The sequence below is a fragment of the Cynocephalus volans genome, chromosome 8 (genome assembly GCF_027409185.1).
Source record: "Cynocephalus volans isolate mCynVol1 chromosome 8, mCynVol1.pri, whole genome shotgun sequence".
In the NCBI taxonomy this organism is placed as follows: Eukaryota; Metazoa; Chordata; class Mammalia; order Dermoptera; family Cynocephalidae; genus Cynocephalus; species Cynocephalus volans.
Window position 1 is genome coordinate 76,436,187 of NC_084467.1, and position 23,286 is coordinate 76,459,472.

Below are 23,286 nucleotides of genomic sequence, written 5' to 3' on the forward strand. Positions count from 1 at the left end.
GGAAAGCTGAGATTTCCAGAGAAATCTATTAACTCAGAGAAAGCAATTAATTGAGAAGCAACGTAGCAGAGTGGTTAAGAACATAGATTCTTAGGCCTGGGGAAATTTTTCTCTGTCATTTACAAGCTGTGTGACCTTGGTTAAATTTTTCAAACTTTCTTAGCCTCAGTTTAATCATCTGTTAAATGGAGGATAATCACGGATACTGTGAAGGGAAAATAAGATAAGGCATGTTAAGTACTTAGAGTGCCTGACCCTTATACTTAATACAGTTCAGCTTTATTTTTCATTCATCGACTCATTCATTCATTCATTTATTCAATCAACAAATACATATTGAGTCCCAACAAGTCTATGTAACACCTGCTAGGTACTATAGGGCATAAGAAGAATAAAAAGGCAGGGCCCTTTGCCCTGTAGGACTTTGAATAAGCTTCCTGCTTGAGGAAGCCCAAGCCTGACATAATCAGCTGATCTCACTACACCTGGGAAGGAATTTCCAGACTTACCATGACTTTACACCTAAATTCCATTGAACCCTGTTGCTGGCTTTCCAGGAAAATAGGGATGTAAATTTCCATCTCGGAGGTCTGTTGTGCAGATGACATGAGATAATGTGTGGTGGACAGCCAAATGTCGGTGGCCTCTCAGTTGCTATCTCTCTCATCCCTGTGATCCAGAATCACATGCATGGTACAACCATATCTAATCAGTTCTCTTCTGTCTTGTTTCATCCCAGTCTCAGCCAACGTAATGTCCTTCCTGGAGGCCCATACTCCCTCTGCTAACTCCCCTCCTAACTACTTGCACTGCACCCTGTTTGTTCTCCATTTTGTTGAACATCACTTGGAGATACTTGTTAATCTTTGTTGTTTCTTTGATTTCTCATCTTAGTGGAATGTGATGACCCAATTTCTTTCAAACCCCTTGAAATTTATGCATATGCTTTAAAAGTATGTACTGAGAGGCTGTTGTGTACCAGGAACTCCACTAGGTATTGGGACACCAAAATGTGTAAGATGCAGCCGTGATCCTTTAAGAACTTCACAGTGGTGTGCTAAATACGGAGGCGGAGGCTCCTAGACCACAACGGGAGCAGGATGTGGGGAGCAGGAAGAAGAGGGGCATGCAACTAAGACTGGAAACTCAGGGAAGGTTTTCTGGAGGAGAGGACTCTTGCGTTTATCTCTGCAAACTAAGTAGGAGTACTCATAAGTTGGGTAAAGATGTAGGGAAGGATTCCAGGTTAAGGAATCAGTATGTGCAGATGCAAGAAAGTAGTTCAGAAGGAGTGAAGGGCCTGAGTGGTGGAGTGATGGGAGATGAGGTGGAGATGAAGGATCAGAAAGATCTTACGTACTGAAGAGTTAGAATTTCATCCCGAGAGTGATAGGACCCATTGCTAAATTTTAAGCAAGCTGGTAATTCTCATTAACATGTCTTGGACCCAGGAAGCAGGTTGTGTCAGTTTTCTCCCAGTTCTCTTCGCCACTTTCATGACCTCTGATTACATCCCCCCTGCTTTCCCAGCTCTCAGCGAGTGCGCCTCTCCAACCGGGCTCCTGTAGGTTCTGTTACACCCAGAACTGCTCCTCCTTGGAAGCCTCCAGCAGTGACATTCCCGTGCCTCATCTCCATCTCTTTCCATCTTGTCTTTTCCTTCCCTCCCCGAAAAACCTGTTTCCACCAAGACTCAGAGAGAAATCCATGACTTGCCCCTATCTACTCTCACAGTCCTCAAGCCCTTTCTGTGTTTTACTTCCCAATCTGCTTAGGCAGAATCCTATGGTGGTTTCTCTTATCAATCCTGTTAATTCCCTCCAACCTCCAACCCTCAACTTCATCTGTTCCCCTTACTGGTTAGAGAACATGGAAGAACCTGGGCTATTAATTCCAATTTTTGCTGATGGTGTCCAGTTTCAAGCTGAATTCTCAATATTGCCCTTTTCCTCAACTTCAATAGACTTCCTTTGACCCTGTTTTAGGCTATTACTGTCTGTAGCAGACAGATTTGGTGGGCATGCCTAACGTGCTCTGGGAGTTGTCCTCCAGGTAGCTTATTCTTCAGCATGTAACCCGTCCCCTGCCCCAACTCTGACAGCAATATTGGACAGCAGGTAGACACCTGATGCCAGAATCCCATAGAGCCAATCTAGGGACTGACCATTGGCTAATCAGATTTTCTCTTGGCAGTATCATTTATTTTATTTTATTTTATTTTATTTTTTGTCTTTTTCGTGACCGGCACTCAGCCAGTGAGTGCACCAGCCATTCCTATATAGGATCCGAACCCGTGGTGGGAGCGTCGCTGCGCTCCCAGTGCCGCACTCTCCCGAGTGCGCCACGGGCTCGGCCCATTGGCAGTATCATTTAAATAGACAGCCCTTTATTTGATCTACTTCAATGGGGGTCTATTGCTTTTGAACCAAAAACTTTGATGAGATCACCGCATCCCTGAAGTCTTTACCCTACTCCTGCTCCCCATACTCACTTTATTATATTTTAGTAAGAAAATAAAGGCTCTCCAACCACGATTCCCTCAGTTATTCTCTGGTTGTTTTTAACTATATTTCTTGATAATTTGACCTTGTCTCAGAGACACCTGCCTGGTTTCTTTCATAACATGCTATTTGAGAGTTTATCTATATTTATTAAGACATTTTTGATACTTTATTTTGTGTTTTCTATTTACTATGTTTTTCTCTTTTTCTGTTTTCCTCCTTTCTTGCTATATGTACGGTTGATTGAGTTTTCATTATTCCTTTTTCTTCTCCTACCTGTTTGGAATTTATACTTACTGTTTGCTATCCTTTTAATGACTTTTCTTAGACTTTTAACATACATATTCAAATTTACATTTTTTCATCAAAGCTTTAAGTTAATTAGTATCTCTATCATTCTCTAGCTAGAAGCTTTAACTTTCATCTGAATGAAGTTTCATCAATCCTGTATTAGAATTATCTAGAATTAGAGTTCTACCTTGTTTCTAAACATAGGAATTATTTGTAATATTATTTATAGTCAATGCTTATTTAGATTTACTAACATATTTTACAAATTTTTTCCTATATACTTGCTTCTTCCTTCATGGTTAACTTTTTAAATTTCTTTACTAAATACATATTAGTAGGGGGTTTTTTGTTTAGTTTTATTTTTAAAGAAAGAGCTTGTGGTCAATAATTTTCTGAATCCAACGTGTTGAATGGTTGTTTGTATAGAATTCCAGACTCATAGAGTTTTTCCTTGAAAATTATTCCATGGACTTCTTAGAGCCATTGTTGCTAATGAGAAATCTTCTGTCAATATGATTTTCATTTCCTTATAGGTTGTCTCTCTTTTTTCTCTAATTCTCTTAAGTACTCTTTAAGTTTGATATTGTGCACTTTCACTATGATGTATCTAGGTGTGGATTTCTAAAGCTTTGCCCTTCTTAGCACTTGATGGGCTCTCTCCATCTCAGAACTCATGACTTAATTCCCAGTTACTGTCTCTCTACACTCCCCTTTTTATCCCCTACTTTCTCTCTACTTATGAAACTACTACCAGATACAAGGGCACTTCAGAAAGTTCATGGAAAGATTCTATTCTCTTTTAATTCTACTTTCCAAAAACTTTTTGAAGTACCATCATACATGTTGAAACTTTTGAATAATTTCTCTGCATCTCTTAATTTTCCTTCTTCTTTTCTTCAGATTTTTATCTTTATTAATAGCTCTGGGGTTTTTTTGTTCTCTCTACCAGTTCACCTATGTCTAGTCTTTTTTACCTACCTATTAGATATTTTTATTTCATCAATTTTTTAATTTTCAAGATTAAAAAAAATTTATTTCCTAATCTTTTATGGATGTTATTCCTTCTTTTATCTCTTTAAAGATTTTTTAAAAAACTATTCATTTTAATGTTCTTTTTATATTGCTCAAATATCTCTATTTTCTTGGGTTTAACTTTAGTTTTCTGTCATATTGATGCTTTCTCCTTGAAATGGATTTAAAATATATATATTTTGTAATTTTGTTAGTGAACCCATCTTCATTTTCTTGGGTCTTGATGTCTTCCTTATGGGAATGGTTTTGTGCTTGCTCCTACCCAAGCCCTCCAGCTTGTTTCTCACAAAGTCATGGCTTGGTTGGGTTTATCATCCTACAGAAATAATGCAATTCTATGCCATTCCCCTGAATGCAGTGTAAGATTGTGGTCCTAGTCTAGTATGGGAACTCAGTGCTTAACCTTGTTTATGTGTGGGTGACTTCTTTTTATCTGTTATCTTGGGTTATGAGTGGAAATATTTCAGCAGCCATTAATGGGCACTATGCTGACTTCTGGCTTCATATTATGGGTGCTTTGTACCATGTTGTTCATTGAATAGTCACCTTGTTTCCCATCTATTCTCTCTTTTTCAATATCTCCTTTTAGGGAGGATTCTCTGGTTTTTGTTTTTTTATAGAGTATGTTCTTGTTTTTGAGCATGACTATAATTTTTTAAAAATTCTTTTATTTTTTAACTCCATTAATAGTGTATGGAGGATCTTAATATGTCTTTTTTACAATATGTACTTTGTTTCTTAAAGTTTACATTGATTATACTTATAAATTACTTTTTACTTCCTTATTTACAATGCCTTAACATTTTTATGTTTATATTTTATTCTATAATATAACTGTTTTATTATTAATTTAATTTTTATTTTTACAAAAGCAATACATGCATATTATTTTAAAAGTTATGTAGTACTGAAAAGCCTATAGTAAACCAGAATAGTTTTCCTCCTCATCCTGAATTCTTTGCCTTAAAGACAACCACTCACAATTCTTCTAGTTTTTTCTCCTGATGTTAAACTTCATATTTCTAATAGTAGCTGACATTGCTTACTATATAGTCACTGTTTTAAGTGACTATTAACTCATTTAGTATAAATAATATGCTTATTTTTTGACTGATACATTTATTGTACATTTGCCATACTAGATTAAAAACTTAACTTTTTCATATCCTCCTCTTTCCCCTTCCAGATATTTGTTTAAATAAAATAATTTAAGTTTCTTTGTTATGCAACATGTAAATAGCATTTAATGATAAGCCAAATGGTGCACTACAACCATGTCTCCTTCCTTGTACTGCCCTTTAATGCTCCTGGAGCTGATAGTCACCCTATCTTTTTTATGCCTTTTTTCTATATACTTATGATTAATTTCCAAATGTTCCAACATCTCTACTATACCCCAGTAAAAATTTTTGTCCATGGATGCATATAGAGAAGATCCAAGTTTTCTAGAGAACTCCTCCGAGAAATTTTTCTCTACTACTTCAATAGGGACTTTTTTCTTTTGGGGGGATTGCACAGATGTCATTAATGTTGCTTTTGCCTCTCTCCTGGTCTGTTTTCCAAATTTTATGTTTTTATTTTTCTCGGTTTATTTTTTGTTTTGTTGAAGTATACTTTCCAATAACTCTCTAAACATTATAATGTTTAGTTCTTGCATGTCTGAAATGTCTCTATTCTATCTCCTGGGAATAGAATTCTAGACTGAAAATAATTTTCACTTAAAATTTTTTTATATCGTTTTATTTTGTTTTTGGTGGCTGGCACTTAAAGTTTTGATGACATTTCTCCACCCTTCCAGCATCTGGTATTGCCATTGGTGAGTCTGATGCCAGCTGGGTTGGTTTTTATGTGAAGGTCCTAATTTCCCCATCTAAAAGTTTTTGTGATCTGCTCCTTAATCCTATATTTCTCATTTTCTGGACTTTCATAGTAGTGTAATTTGGTATAAAAGTTGAGGGGTGTTGGAAACTGATTGATTCATGGTGTTGGATCCCTCATGAATGGATTAATGCAGTCCCTGGGGGAGGGGGGATTAATGAGTGAGTTCTCGCTCTATTAGTTCTGCGAGAGCTGGTTGTTTAAAAAGACCCTGGCACCTCCTCTCTCTGCTCTCTCTTGCTTCCTCTGGCCATGTGATCTGCTTATACCTGCCGGCTGCCCGCCACTTTTCACCATGAGTAGAAGCAGCTTGAGGCCCATGCCAGATGCAGCTGTCCCAGAATCATAAGCCAAATAAACATCTGTTCTCTATAAATTACCCAGTCTCAAGTACTTCTGTTATAGCAACACAAATGGACTAATACGAGGGGGTAGGGAGGAAAAGGGGAGGGGGCTTGGTAATGTTGGTGCTGGTGGTGGTGTTATTGTGGACTTTCTGGGGCTGAATTCACATTTCATGTGAGTTGTTTAATCCTCTCCCATTATCATGGCTTTCAATTGTTTTAAACTTTTTGGACTTGTTTTATGGCCTAGCATATGTTTTACATGGGTGAACATGCCATTACACTTGAAAAGAAGTTGTTGAATGTAGCATTCCATAAATATCAATTAGGTCAGGTTGATAGTGTTATTCAGATCCTCTATGTATTCAGTGATTTTTTTAAATGTAGTTGTTCTAGAAATTGTTGAGAGAGGGGTGTTTAAATTTCCTACTATTATTGTGGTATTGTATTTTTTCTTCTTTAATTCTGTCAATTTTTGCTTCATGTATATTGAGGCTCTGTTATGAGGCACATAGAAATTTATCATTGTTATATTTTCCTGATAAATTTACTCTTTAAGCATTATAAAATGTCTGTGTTCATCTTTGACAATTCTCTTTGCCTTGAAGTCTGTTTTATCTGCTATCAAGATAGCCACTCCAGCCTTTCTATGTGTAATGTTTGCATTACGTCTTTTTCATCCATTTACTTTCAACCTACGTGTAATCATATTTAAAGTGTGTCTCTTATAGACAAAATATTGTATGATCTTTCATTTTAAAAATCTATTGTCATAATTTCTGTAAATTTATTGGATCATTTAGTTTATTACCATTTGATATAATTAGTGCTATGGTTGGATTTAATTTGTCCCCTCTGAATTTTATTTCTTTTGTTCTCCATTCCTTCCTTCTTTTGGATTATTTGAATATTCGACTTCTCTATTGGCTTCTAAGTGATACTACTTTGCATTATCTTAATCTATGCCTCTTAACTGGTTCCTTCTGTATCAGTCAGGGTCCAGTCAGGAGATAGAAACTATACCAGTTATTGAAAGGAGAGATTTTAATATAAAAAAGTGTTACCTAGGTAACTGAAAGGGTAAGAGAGGTATCATGAAAGTAGGAAGCATCTATCACTCCAAGGGCTGAGAACAAAAGGAACAGATTTTAATTATTAAAACTTAGTTTAAAGGAGCGCCATGGAGGTGGAAGTCAGATCTCTGAGAAGGATGCTTGGTGTTGGTATTTCTGAGTTAGATAAAGGCTGGGACCTGGACTCTGAGATGGAGGTGCTAGAGCATATAGGGGGTCTCAGGATGAGGGATAGGTGCAGTGAGGCTCGTTCTACAAGACGCAGAAACTGCACACTAAATTCAGCTGCTGCTACCAGAAGGAACTGCCACAGATGGGGTGAGGAAGTATTATTGCTGAGGTGACTCTCACAGGAACCACAAACAGACAGGAAGCAAACAAGTAGCAAGTAGGAAGGAGCAAATCCTTTCTTCCTCCTCCAGCCTTTCAGTCTTCCTCTGTGTTCCCATGAACAGAGCCTTACAGGAAGCCAGCTGGAAAGCAGAAACAATGTTTGCAGAGTCCTAGCCCAGCATCACAATGCAGAGAATAAAAGGGCAGGCTTGAAGCTGAGGTATAATAACTTAATAACTGGTCCTCCTTCCTGTGGTGTAGGACATTTTTACATCTCTCTTTTCCTTAAAAAATTCCTTCTTTTGGACTTGCTTGTTCATGAAGCTTCTACCTATCTTTCCTTCTCCTCCAAACTTCTTGTCCTTTACCTATCATTTTATGATTAGTCACTATCACAGAACCTGTCACAGGGGACACAGTAGGTGTTCAGAAACGTCTGCTGGATAAATGGCAATACAAAAGAGTAAATAAGTGCCCAGTGACTAGTGAGGATTCTAACTGCCGTAGAGGCTCAGGGGAGGGAGAGACTACCATGAACATTGGTTAGCCCCAAAGTCTTCATAGATGAGATGAGTCTTGTGCTAAATAATGATAAACAGGAAAGGTTGAAATACATGGAGAGAGGGATGAGGCATTCAAGGTGGAAGGCACAGCACGGACCAAGACTTAGAGGTAGAAATGAGCTAGATGTATTTGAGAGACAGGCATGGCTGGAGCTGAGGCTTCCTGGAGGAGTTTGAGGCTGGTTTGTGGATAGAGGCCTTTCAACATTAAGGCTTAATGAGAGATCATAAGGGAACAATTGGGACATTGTCCTCTAAGAGCTAAAGAGGAGACATCCATGGTTTTTTCGGCAGGAGAGGGTGGTAATGAAGACCGTGCTGAATCACAAAAGTGTGCAGGGTGGGTAGGGTGATATTCTTTGCTCAGGTCTTAAGGCTATATGTATAGTAGACTGTTAATAGGAATCAGGAAATTAGGAAGGGAAACATTTTTAAAAATATTTTTAATGATTCTCAGATTTTGATTTTACTGAATTCAATTTTAGGGTCCACATTTAGAAGCAGGGAATTGTAGGAAGAGACAGAGAATGAGCTAGGAAGAAGTCCAGGAGGTTGGAAGAGCATTCAAATGGTGTAGAAAATGGGGATGGAACAATTTCAGGTCAGCAGATGGACCTCCTTGCCTCTGCAGGGGCGGGTGACAACTTCAGGAGTAAGCAGTAACTTATAGTGCACACTTAAAATTAGGGATGGACCAGCTACTCATCAGTTGACACCACTCCAATCCCATGCCCTTGTATGTACCACTTCCTCCTCTGCTGAGGTCATCACACTGTCTTTTCTTTCTTTGAGGAACACCTTCCCTACCCTCTGAAAAAGAATCTTTGTTTATCCTTAAATTGTGGCAAAGTCTCGTACCTGTTACCAGGCTTAAAAATGGTTAAGATTAACTCTTAATCTTTTTTGTTCTGAATTGTGCTAACTCTTCCTTCTTCAAGGAAAACAATTTTACCAGGAAAAAAAAAAATTGCTGAAAAGTTCTAAAGGGGAATTGTAATATATTGTTGAAAAAATGAAACCCATTTGGTAAACAGAAGAATGGATATATTCAAACTAAAATGCTCTACTTTCCTATTTCCACCAGAGCCTTTGCTACACATACATATGAAAGGGATTCTGTGTCCTACTTTGGTTTCTGAACTTTGCTAAAGCACTTCTGTGTTTTTAGGTGTAGCCAAGTCCTCTTGACCAGAGCCTGGGAAAGCTAGCGTCAGTCTCCAGACAAGTAACTTCAGCAAACGCTTGGGCTGCCAGGCACGTTGGAGATCCTGTGGGTGCAACTCTGTAGAGACCAAGGGCAAGATAATCAGTCCAAGGAGACAGTTAATTTTAGTACAAAAGAGGTTAGATGTGATTTATTTCCAACACCAATGAACCAAAAGAGCTAACAATCATCAGAACAAAACACAGAACCATCAAACACTACATGTTAAAATGGCTCGTGTCAGCTGAGATCTGTCTCATCATTAGCAAGGGAGATGGGCTTCAGGTGGCTCAGGACTGCTGTGGAGGACATTTTCAGGTTGTCTTTACAAGGAAAAGGATTTGAATCATTGAGTTAGAGAAATGGGTTTGGAGACAGGAAAGAGAATAGGAGAAGAAAAGCAGGAGAGACAGGACAGGAGGGTTTTTATAGGAATATCATAGCTCATTCCTCATTTCCTTCATCGTCATTATCTTCAGAAAGCATAATGCTAGGACAGGATCCATACGACTTATGCTGCCTTTAAACGTCCTTTTTCTGCTGCTGCAGGAAAATCCTTTCCATAGCTCTCTGTGGCTGTGGAGCAGAGTTCAGTGTGCCCACTGCCAAGCCCACCGGTGTTCTCTAAAAGCATCTCTACCTCCAGGATGGGCTCCTGGGCAGGTGTATCGTATCCCACTTGAGCAACGTATTCTCTTGCACTTGAGCAGAACATGATGACTTGTCAAAGGCTGTTGCTCATGGTCCTACTGTTGATTTATTCAACTGTGCAAAACAGCTTAAACCTTTCCTTTTTCTGTTCCTGAGACTCACGTTACCTCTGAATCCCAGGGCTTGGAGGAAGGCCTATGCAACACTTAGCAGCAGCAGGAGGAGGGCTCAGGTGGGGATGCACAAAGTCCTACGTCCTTATTTTAATTAGAGAAAAGCCTCAGACCCTCTCTGTTCTTTTTAGGTCATTATTTAATAGAATTCTTTGGGTCTCGAATCTTGTCCCCACTTCAATCACCCTGTTCTCTCTGCAGTCACTGCATCATGTGCATAGTTTTGTTACTGCCTTTTCATATAGCATATTATATGTCCTTAATTTTCCCATGGACTAGAACAGTGGTTTAATTAACTGTGAATCTCCTGTACCTAGATCAGTGCTTGGTGTTTACATATTGAGTAAGTGACTGAATGAAAGAAAGAGTGCCATTTATATTGAGTGAATAGTAATTAAATTGAGAATGAAGCTGTCTACATCTACCCTGGCAAATAAGAAGGGAAAGTTTATGAGACTTGTATTTGTGAAAGGAAAAACTAAAAACAACATCTTTTATTGTACTTAAAGAGGAGAAGATGCTGGGGTATTAATCAGACTCTGGAGTGGGATCCAGGGCTGGAGTGGCATGTGGATTCGATCCCTCATGTCTGTCTAGTGCATGTTTGAGAGGAAGAATTCGTATCTCACTTTCTGTCTCCACTCATCCTTCCCTTTTCCTGATTTTTCCTTATTGCTCATACTGACAGAGGTCATAAGGTGTTCTAACTTTGCTCCGTTCAAATATTCTGTCCAGTTGTCAGACCAAGGGCCCAATTGTAGGGTTCAGAAAACACATTTCCACCTCCTTAGTTTTTTGTTAACTGTGTGAACTTAGATTGGGTGGGCATAATTGAAGGGAGAAATGACTTTGTTTTTTGTTTTTGTTTTTTTAAGGCATTGAGGTGTGTTTGTCCAACAGGAGAGCAAACAACTAGATTGATAGTGGTTGGGGAGACTAGGTTTTCCTCAATCCTTTCACAGCATCCCTTATATCGTTGTAACCTCCTTCTAGAGCACCCTAGAAGTCTGTGGTTACCAGAGAATGGTCATGCAGAGCTTTGCTAGGAGTGCTCATTCTGTGTTGCATGCTGTTAAAGCCTCTGCCATGCACCCCTGCACCTTCTCCGACCTGCTCATTTTATAGCCACAGAGCTGGGGAGCAGAGCTGGCATCATGCGGGGAGTTGCCATGTGTGAATGTCCAAACCCTTCATTCATGTCCTTCAAGAGTTTCCTTTTACATTTTCTGATTGTGTTTCTGAGTACATGGTGTCAACAGCTCTCAGAACTGTTAAGTTTTCTATTTATCCTCAGGCCAGGAAAAGGCACAGATCACTGCAGTGTAAAATTACCAGTGGTTTTGACAGTGACCTGGAAGAACTATGGAATGAAGAAATTTAGCCTTGAGAGCTGAGGTTCAGCCCCAGGCCCATCTTAACCAAGAAGTTCTGCTCAATTATACAGGTCACAAGAAATCCTGCTAGTCTTGAAAATATTGAACTCATCAAACTTAAGTTTGGTGGTGTTGACACATCTTGATGAATGGCCAGTTTTGGACACCAAGTACCATATTTACTTGTTTATTTCCACCTCTGTTCCATTCCTACTCAACCTTAATTCCGAAAAGCAATTATACAGGTTTTGATATTTGCTTTTTATTTCTTTTTTAGGGACTCTTCAAATCAGCACAAACTTTTCTGAAGGCTTGAAAGTCTAGTTGAAATGATGAAAATGGCCATATTTGTTGAAAATAGAAGAAAGGACACATTTCTCTGGAACAGCACTTGCCAGTTCTTTAGAGAGGGGATTTCACAATGGCTAAGAGTGCCAGCGTGGGAGCCAGACCATCTTGGTTGAACCCTAGCTCTGCTACTTCCTAGCTATCAATCTGTGGGCAAGTTACCCTCTGTGTGCCTCAGTTTCATCATCTGCAATCTGGGGGATGGCAGTAATAATACCTACTTTCTGGGGCTGTTGTGAGTTAATAGGTGGAAAGCACTTGGAACTGTGCCTGGTGCATGAAAAGTTCTCAATAAATGTTAGCTACTGTATTAGTCAGCTTGGGCTTTCATAACAAAATACCATAGACTGTGTGGCTTAAACAACAACAATATATTTTCTCACAGTCTGAATGTTGGAACTCTGAGGTCAGGGTGCCAGCATGGTTGGGTCTGATGAAGCTTCTCTTCCTGGCTTGCAGATGGCCACTTTTTCCCTGTGTTCTCACATGACAGAGAGAGACAGAGAGAAAGATCTCTCTCCTTCTCTTCCTCTTCCTCTTCTTCTAAGACCACCAGCCCTATAGGATGAAGACCCCTATCCTTACGACCTCATTTAACCTTGATTTCCTCCTAAAAGCCCCATCTCCAAATATAGTGACATTGCAGGGTAGAGTTTCAATATATGAATTTAGGGGAGACATGATTTAGTCCGTAGCACCTACCATTTTTAATTAGATCATAATTTAGGATTATTGTAGATGTATTGTAAATGTATGATTACAAAATTCACTCTGGGCAGTATAGAAATACATACTTAGAAAAGGGGAATTTTGTGAATAAATGTGATATAGCTCAAGATAGTTGTGTTGTAATCAAGAAGCAATTCTCATGTGGTCCTTAGTCTATCAAGCCACCCTCTTAGACCCCTTTTAAAATGATTTTGAGCCTTCTACTTAGTATTCAGTAACTGGTGAGTAACTCGGTGAGTAGTTACTTCCTAAATATAGTCCATAATCTTGCTTCCAAGGGCCATTTTAACTTCTTCAGATATAATTTAAGCACTGGTGACTTGTTCCTAACTGCAGGAGATACACATGACCTTCCTTAGGAGGATGGGAATCCCAGAATCCCAAAGACTCTTTTCTAAAATCCTTCTCACAAAATACTTCCTTAATTTCCTCTTTCTGGATCCTTTTATATCTTCAGTGTGAGTGACCAGTTTTAAGGATTATGCAATTGGTTCTTCTATGTTTCTCTTTTTGGAAATTCTGCATATGGTCTAGCACTTCTTTTAGAATGCAATATCAATTGTATCTTGGTGCATGAGTCAAAACTTCCAATTTTACATCCTATTACATTTAGAAATGTATCCTTTGTACTTCATCATGGTACACTGGATATAGAACATTTATAAATGTTGAACCAATAGAGTTAGGGGTAGATGAGGAAGGAAACTAGCATTTATTAAGTTTACATAATTTGCTGAAATGGCAGAGCCAAACTTGCCCTCTAGATCTGTATGTTCTAAAACCCAGGTTCATTTGCTATATGACAAAGTACTCATGCAAAACCTTTTCAAGGAAACACTTCTTTAAACTTTCTTTCTCGTTGCTTTTTTTAAAAAAATATGTATCATGATTTATTTTTTCTATTTTTTGAAAGCATTTTATGGGGATCTGAACCGGTGACCTTGATGTTATAACACTGTGCTCTAACCAACTGGGCTAACCGGCCAGCCTGCTCAACTCTTTCTTAAACTCTCTTGATTATATTCATTAGTGTCTTAAAATGCAGTCTGATATTTTTAAGTTATTGGTAAATCTAACAAAATATAAAAAATTTAGGCGTTGTAGCATCTTTTTTCTACCTCATGAATGAGAAATGGGTAACTTTCACTTTGAGGGTTTTTTTTAAACTATAAAATTAGTGACTTTGGCATTGCTGCAACAGGATGTGTTAAGTTGGTTATAAATATTTCAACTCAACACTCGAAATTCAATTTGTCAGATAAGAGAAAATCATGTTAACATTCATGCTATGGTTTGAATATCCCCTCCAAAACTCAGGTTGAAATTTAATCGCCATTGTGACAACATTAAGAGGTGAGACTGTTAAGAGGTGATTAAGCCATGAAGTCTTCGCCATCACGAATGGATTAATGTCATTACCTTGAGAGTGAGTTGTTATAAAAGGAGTTCAGCCCTCCTTCGCCCTTCCATCTTCCGCCATGGGATGATGCCAGAAGAAGGCCCTCACCAGATGCCAGCACCATGCTCTCGGACATCCCAGCCTCTAGAACCATGAGCCAAATAAACTTATTTTCTTTATAAACTACCCTGTTGTGGTATTCTGTTACAGCAATGCAAAACAAGCAAAGACAATGCATTTATGATTTATTATTTTCCTAGTATCAATGTGAGTTTCAGAAACCAAAACGTGGCTTCTGCTTCCTAACTCATAACAGGGAAGACAGAAAGAAGCAGTTCTTTCAATTAAAATTCCACTGCTGGGAACATACCCAGAGGAATGGAAATCATCAAGTCGAAGGTATACCTGTTCTCCAATGTTCACTGCAGCACTCTTTACAATAGCCAAGAGTTGGAACCAGCCCAAATGTCCATCATCAGATGAGTGGATATGGAAAATGTGGTACATCTACACAATGGAATACTACTCAGCTATAAAAACGAATGAAATACTGCCATTTGCAACAACATGGATGGACCTAGAGAGAATTATATTAAGTGAAACAAGTCAGGCACAGAAAGAGAAATATCACATGTTCTCACTTATTTGTGGGAGCTAAAAATAAATAAATAAATACACAAATAAATGGGGTGGGGGGAAGAAGACACAACAATTACAATTCCTTGAAGTTGATAAGACAAGCAAACACATATGAGGTTGTTGGGAGGGAGGGAGGAGAGAGAGAGGAGGGAGGGAGGTTTTGGTAATGGGCCACAATAATCAACCACATTGCATATTGACAAAATAAAATTAAATTAAAAAAAAAAAAAAACATGTACCTTATAAATAAAATGCTGTATATACTTAAAAAAATAAAAAATAAATAAAATAAAATAAAATAAAATTCCTTAAAACTGGCTTTATCCATACCTAGACACATAGATATGAAACTTCAGGGCATCAAGGAAAAAGAGAAACTCCAATAACAGGTACCTTGTGAGGAATAAGAATCAGAATAGCTTTTGACTTCTCATCAGCAACATTGCATGCTAGAAGACAATGGAATATTGTCTTCAGAGTTCTGAGGAAAATAATTTTTGACCGTAGAATTCTACACCCAAGCAAACCACAAGTCAAGTAGAGAGGGAAAGACATACAAAACATGTAGTAAATTATAGTTTATATTTCCAAAGAAGATAATTGAGGGTGAACTCCAGCAAAATGGAAAACACCATAAGAGAGGAAGTCATGGGGTGCAGAAAATAGTAGCTGTAACCTAGAAGGGCAGAGAGGGATGCCCCTAAATGACAGTTAAGGAGCAAGCTGTCCAGATGGGAGCAGAAAACTGAGACATCTGGGTGTGTCTCAGGAAAGAAAGAGATTGATCTGCAAGAGAAAATATTTATATAGTTATGCACTGCATAATGTTTTGGTCAACAGCAAAAACATATATAATGGCGGTCAGAGCCATAGGCTGTACCATATAGCTTAGGAGTGTAATAGGCTATACTGTCTAGGTTTGTGTAAGTACACTGTATGATGTTCACATGACGATGAAATTGCCTAATGATGCATTCTTAGAACATATCCCCATTGCTAAGCAACACATAACTGTATAGTTATATTCATATAAACTCTGTTTTTAGGTTTATAGGTTGTTAATTGGTACAGTCAATCACACAAACCCAAAGAGAGCTTAATTATGATTACAGAAAAGAATATAAATGTTACTAATTTTGACAATGTGAATGTATAAGCAGAGTTGACAGATACCAGGATGTGGAATAGGGACATGGAAGAAGAGGGAAAGATGGGACAACAATATCCTTATCTAACATATATAAATTTGCTAAAACAAGAAACAGACCTTGGATAGATTATTTAACATTACAAATGTAATCAATAAGAGAACCCAAGCTACAAGTATTAGCAATTGGGAAGAAGAAAGTAGACAAAGTACAAGTGTGAGGGAGTTAAATATTATTCATAGCAGAAAGTGAATAGTTATTGTTTAAAATTGATAAAAAGAGAAATAGAGATATAACCCTGTTAGAATTTAAAAAGTAAGCACCAGCATATCATAAAGCAGATCAACAAAAGTTATTAAAAATGATTGCCTGTGGGGAGAAGGGCTGGGCACAGGGAGGAAAGTGTTGCAGTATTTTAATATAAGCCATTGTTATATTATTTTGTTATGTACATGTAGTACTTTGTGGTGTGTGTATGTGTGTGTGTAATTTTAAAAATAGCCCTTGTAAAGCCATTTTAGTCTGTTGGCTATGCAAACACTGCAGTCAGTCTGGGTGATGGTGGTGGGATGGCTTGTAATAAAATAAAACTGGGTCATCCCCAGGCAGATGCAGATGGAAAGAAAGGTGATGTGGGGCTGGGAGTGGTCATCAGAAAGACCTTCTCAACCAGGAATTAGAATGGACTGCATTTTTCGGGGCCCTGTTCTACATATTAAGGACATGCAAATTAGCTTCTCTACCAATTAAAATAACCACGGAAGTCCGAGGAGGGAAAATCTAGGGCAGCAGGTAAACAAGAAAGGGAGTGGCTTGGAGCAAACCAGGGCGATTTAGAAGCTCACCTGATGTTATTATTGTGATGAGCAGGAGATGCAAGCCAGGAATATTTACCAGCTGGTTAGCATAGCCTTAAACTCTACTGAATGTGGGCTGGGCTAGATGGGAACTATCTGGGTTAATCTTCCTGATTTGAATCCAAGCAACGGGGAATGGATACTCATGTTTTTTGCCTAACCAGCTGCGAATTTTTGGTTCTCATGCTCCATTTCCATTTTGCCTTCTCACTCCATGTACCACTGATTTTGCCAATTGCTCTTGTAATTGACTTTGCTGCTGGAATAAACTCCTAGAACATTGGAGTTTCTCTATTACACACTTTGCCCCAAAGAATGTCAGTCAGGGCTAAAGCAATAGTCTCAGGGCAGAGAGCCAACTTACATCTGATGACAACATTGCAATGGAGTAGTCACAATATGCTGACTTCAGAGAGAGACCCTGGCTCTGATCCTGGGAGGACGGCCCCAGAGAAGCTGGGATAGGCAAGCAGGGTACCTGCTCATAGCTCAGAGAAGACCATGGCTGGAAGTTTCCCCTCTGTTCTTTCCTGTTATTCACAACTCGCTGAAATGAATTTCTAAGTTGGCTAGCCTAAAGCAAGTTTGGCCTGATGACTTTTTATGGGCATTTGTGTTTATTTTGTGAAAGTGGAAGCAACAATAAGAATTAAAGGAATTTGGGGCAGGGGTTAGTGGTTATTTAAATTTTTTGAAAAGAATGCATTTCTAAGAGTTTAATGCTTAAGGATGGCTAGAGAGCATGAAGTGCTTTATGGTATGTTGAGATGGGGAGTTTTCAGACGAGCCCAGAGTTTCTGAATTCCTTGAAGCCATTCTGAGACCTGTCTTGAAACAACACTTGGTTCCTGGAAACATGTTTAGGGGTGGTTTCAACACCACCTGAGGAAATGAAATTCTGGGGCACAGATGTAAAACAGAAGGGAGTCAATGGATTTGAGAGTCACCTATTCAGACTAATCAATGGGAAATTTTTTCTCCGGTCTATTTAGTTTGGTAATAAAAGGAACTATATTTTGCCCATCCATCAAGTTCCTGGTTCTCAGAAAACTTCTCTCAAGTCCTTAGTAGAACATATTCAAGACTAAGAACTTATAGTTCTCTAGCTGGGGAAGAAGGTTCCTGACAAAGAGTCTTGTTTGTCACCACTGCATGGGCATGATTTGGACTTCATTTTATGGACCTGGAAACCATTTCATCATATGTCACTATTTTCCTGAATATTGATAGTTTTCTTTCATTCTGTGGATGGGGTGGCAGTTGAAGCTGGCCTGGGAACTGCTACCAATCGTCACTGGGGCCTGAGCTTTATAAGGCTCTGCATCCATCCCCCCTCACTTTTCTTTTATCACCTTTGTGGGTAGCTCATCTGTAGAAATCCTTCCATGCCCTTCAGTAGACTTGGCATCAAGCAAGACAGAGGTTCTCAAGCTCTCCAGTGGCAGAGACCTGGGGCTGTCACTGGGGAGGCTGCACCTGGACTGGACTCATTTGTACCGATGGCACTGGGTCTCTTACTATCTGTGCAGCCCTAAAAATAGCTCTCCATTAACATTGCATTTCAAGAATTGGAAAATTTCCCAGAAGTCCATTCTTTTTTCCTTTTCTATTTCATTACATTTTGTAGTAATAATACACAAGCCTGCAGAAAACATGATGGGTAATGAAAAAATGTAATTAATATAAGCAGTGTAAAGCATGGTTTTTTTTTCTCTGTTGTCCTTGCAGAAAATTGCTGCTTTAAACCGAGCAGGACATGAAAATGCATACCCTCCTTGCCCCCAGTCTGCTGTGGTTTGTAAATAAATATCTCATGCAAAACAATTAAGTCAACTATCAGATTTTTTTAAACCTTAAGTCACATATTCTTGTAAACAAAATTTTTTTCCCCTTTAGGACAAATCGAGTGATTTGGATAACTATTTTTGAGGGAGGAGGAATGCTGGTGATGGCACAGTTTTTCAATAATACACCTGAAAGCAGGAAGAGCCTTCTTTTTGGAAAGCTGCTCTGTCCATTGGTTTTATCTGAATGGCACTGAGTGTGCTGCCTCACAGTACCCCCAATTTTAGTACAGTACTTGGGAAAAGTAAATGTCCTTGCTAGTATTTCACACTAAAACTCCCCATCCCATTAATTAAAACAAAGTGATTAAGAAGCCAAGAAGCTGTGGTATACGCCATCATCCTTGAGTGGTTTTTGGTTCACTTATCTACACCACTAGTAATTATCTAGAGGTGTTTGACTAGGAGGTCACAACAGAATTTCAAAGCTGAAATACAAAACGTTATTCCCCAAACATCTTCCGAGGCCAGTGCTTATGGTTTGTTTTCATTTGTTCTTTCCTTTGGCCTTTTTTTTTTTTTTTTTAACTGCAGCTGCACACATTATTGGTGATTGTTTATTTCTGTTCTGTTCTGGGTTCTAAAGGCTTCCCCATGGCCCTGGTGTGTGTGAACTTTCAGATTTCACTTGGGAACTCCCGGCCTCGTCCCCTCCGCTCCATTGGGCTCCCTGGTGACGGTAGGTTCCCCCAGCTGAAAAGCGGTGCCTCTCTCCTGTGGCATTCAAGAGCGGCCATTTGGAGTCCCAGATGTAGGAAATGAAATAATCCACGCTCACACAGTCACAAAGTGCCCATCTGGCACCCAGGAACCTTGTGAGATAGAAGCACACAGGCGTGAGCTCACTTTTGTTATGGCATTTCATAAACAGAGCTGCAGCCAGCTAGAGAAGAACGACTTTGGGATCATAGCAATCATTTTCCACTCCCTTTCCTGTCCGCCTGCTCCCCTCCACACACGCACATGCACACGCACACATGTGCACGTGCACACACACAGCTTTAACCTTTTTAAAACATAGGGGCCAGGGATTAAAAATAAAGAGAGATCCATCTTCAAAAACGTAACAGTTTTTCCCCAGAGGGTCTGAAGGAGAAATTTCCATTAACAGCAAAATCCCTCCCCGCCACCTCTCCAGTCCACATTATTGTTTTTATGCCCTCCGTTCTAGGACTCACAGGCGACGGTGTGAAATGCGACCAGTCAACTCTGAGCTAACTCACTTCTTGTACATCGCCCTAAAAATAAGGAAAAGCAGCGGTGGGAGGGATTTCATAAATCACACAATGACCGCACCGCTTTCTAGTCCTGAAACCAAATTCACAGGAGAGCCTAATAAATGACCTCAACACTTTTCCTTTAGTTTCCTTTTGAAGTGTTTGTGCCAAAGTTGGAGCAACAGAAGCCTGACAAAGGGGGTGTTGGTCAGAGCTGAGTGTGTGCATGTGTGAATGCCGCAGGGCGACTGTCCCCACAAATGGTGCAGCTGACATTCAACCCCAAGATATAATTAAAGAGCAAGGCAGATGTGTAAGCTTAGCCTTCTGGGGCGGCGTGTAATTGTTATACCAGCTCTCCATTTAATCTCTCGCTCTAACTCTATTATCCTTTAAAAAAACAGATTTCTAAGAGATGTAGTACCCAATGACAAGCGCGAGATCCCCAAAGTAGCAGGTAACTCTGGACACTGTGAAAAAGTCCAGCAACAGGATGGGGTTTAAGTGAAAGATCTGTTAAGTCAGGTGCTGATTTGTATTATCCTAGCATTAAAATGAGGGAAAAAATCACTTTAGACATTTCACTTGATGTTGTTCCGAGCTGTAATAAAAAACCTCAGCTTGCATTACCCTTCCCAAATATCACATTTGGCTCTCTCAGCAGCTCCGGCCTCTCATGGAGACATTTTCAAAGCAGCTAGATTTTTCGGCCTGAGAGAAGGATCACCATGACACAGGCAGAGCCCGTCCCTGGCCTCTGCTGACCAAATGGCACATGGGAGAAAGGAGGTGGCTAGAAGATGTCCCAGTGGAGTAGAAGTTCCTGGACTCATGAACGTTAGGGAGGAAAAACAAATGGATCTCTCCTCGGGGAACTTGCTCATTCCTCTCAGGCCCTTTTACCTTCCAGAGAATGGGATCTGCTTGTTTGTGCGTCCAGAGTACCGAGTGGATAGCACAATGCGATGTTTGTAAATATGATAAACCATTACAATATTACAGCTTTTCATTTGGAAAGCCATTTAAGCAAGAAATGATTACTGACCCATGATATGTAAATGACGAAAATGCAGAAATTAGTATTTGGGTCAACTCATGTATTTTTCAACCATGAAATGAAATCTCAGTGTTCACATTCCAATTCATACATGAAAGCATCACAGCACTATTAGTTGGCTATTGTGTTAATTCATTATTGTCTTAGTTAATGTTTTCAGAGCCACCGTGAAGTTTTCTCTACTTTCAATGAACTAATGATGCAGCTGAAAGAAGGGAGCATGTTCCTCTGGGCCAGCAGGTTTCCTGAGGGAATTCTACTTTAGTTGAAGGAAAAGGAAGTGACTGTGAAGGGGAGTCTAGGGAATCCCCTCCCCAGTATTTCAGATACGGGATCAGTCTATCACTTCCCTTTCTTTTGAGTTTGTAAAAACACAAGAATGTGTTGGACAATTATATTATTGCAACAAGTTCCTAGGTACTAGTGGGGAAATGAAAGAATCCAAAGAAGACCTTTGTCTTTAACGTTAAAGCAAAAGAGAATCGCTATGAAAATGTCACAAGAACTCAAAGGGAGAGAGCATTTAGGAAGGCTTCCTGGAGGAGGTGATATTTAAACTGGTTTTGAAGGGCTGTTAAGACTTTAATAGGTGAAAAGAAGGAGAAAAGTCATTCCAGGTAGACAGAAAGAGAAAAGACACAGAAGATGGAGTAGATGCCATGTGAATGGAGATCCCACTTTACAGAAGGAGAAGATGGGTGCTGCAGAGCAAAGGGTATAGGAGTGCCTTCAGAGATGTCAGGTTGCAACTGAACTCACACAGGTGGGCCATTGGAGACCACGCAGGGTTCCTTCCCAGAGAGAATCAGAATGAGTACGATGTAAAAACAGCCTGGACCACAAAGATTATATAGAAATACAGTCAGATTGGAGCTGGGAGAGACTGAGGCAAGAAGGCAGGTTGGGAGGAGAAATAGCAATCTAAAGGTTAGAGAAAGAGAGCTTGGAGGTGTTGGGTGGTATTGTGCATGTGTGTTCAGTGGAATGGCAGAGGGATGGAAAAGAAAGTGTGGGTCTGAGAGAAAAGAAATGGGAGGCTTAGAGGGTTTACTGCTAACCCTTGACTTCAATGAGTTTAAAAAGCAAAGTGGGTATATGAAGCAGAGAGTAAGCAGAGTAAGGAGATGCTGATGGTTTTGTTTTTTAACCTGATGAATTGGCTAGAGGGAACCCTCAGTATTTCCACTATGCAACTAAAACTCCTCTTCTTATAACCTCAGTACAGTATAGCCTCATGCTGGGGTAGTGCTGAGATCTTTGGCTTCACCCAACTTTGGCCCTTGGATCTGGGGCGTGCACACACCCTGAAGACAAACACTCGGTCAAACCCTTTACTCAGGCATCTCAAGGTCGGAAGAGATGCTCTGCCTGAAAGGGGTTCTGAATGCAGGACAGTTTTGAACAGGTGGGTTAGACCAATCGTTCTCAATGGAGGTAATACTGCCCCTTACAGAGTGCTTTGGGAATTCCTGGCTGCTTTTTTGGAAGTCACAAAACCGAGTGGGAGCCAGGATGCTAGACATCTTCTATTCACAGGCCAGTCCCACAGGGTAAAGAATCATGCAGCATCCCACATGATTTTTCAATGTCCTATCAGCATTCACGTAGGTGAACCTGCTTATAATAATTAAGCCTAAAACCTAACTCCAATTTACATACTTTGTTGCCCAATTTTAATGTACACTAAATTTTCCATGAATTTGCAACTACCATGTAAATTGGGGGAAGATTATATTTCGTTTTGTTTAGAATTGGACAAGAATTGGACACTGAGAAAATGACATCTCTGACAGCAATGCTACTCTGATATTTAAGTGGCACTTGTGGCTGCAATTTCTCATACAGATAGAAGCATTTGACTACTTTGTCATGCCTTCTATATACACATATTCAAGTACACATTTTATTATGAACTAATATCCTTTTGTTTATTTTTTATTTTATACTTAGGGCACTATATTGATGTTTTAAAAATACGTGTGTGGGTAATATACTATATATATCATATATGTTTGGGATAGTAAAGGAGGATATGATAAAATATTTGTTATAAAAAGGAGATTTGGGGTTGTTGGAGTGAAAAGCAGAGTTAGAAACACAAGCAACTTAGATATGACACCTTATGAGTGGCCATCTTTTATTTTTTATGCTGGATCAACCAATGGATCTTCACTGAATAATAATACGGTGATTCAAGCCGTAGATAGGCATACTGAACACACAAAGAAGTGTGAGTCACAGACTTCCAAATCTCAGACTTTGGCCTATCTTGGCCTGTGGCTTACCACAAGCTGGGGTAGGCCAGAATTGATTGGATCAGGCATGATAACCTGGAGGTTACAGTACTGGTGACTAATCATAGATACAGTCCCAGATGAGGTGGTGGGTATGCAGGCTGCACCTCACAGTGGGAACCTGAGACCACATGCCAGGTGGGAGACTGACTGCTAGCAGCCAGGGCAAGTGAGTGCAGATCATGCAGCCCCCAGTACCAGGATGGAACTCCACCCCTTGTGGAGGGGCCAGGCAAGGGCTCAACCTGGGCCATGACTGGGGCCCAGAAACAAAGGAACAAAGCTGAAAGCCAGAACCCAAAACATGGGAAAAGGTGAGACCTTGGGCTCAAGGTAGA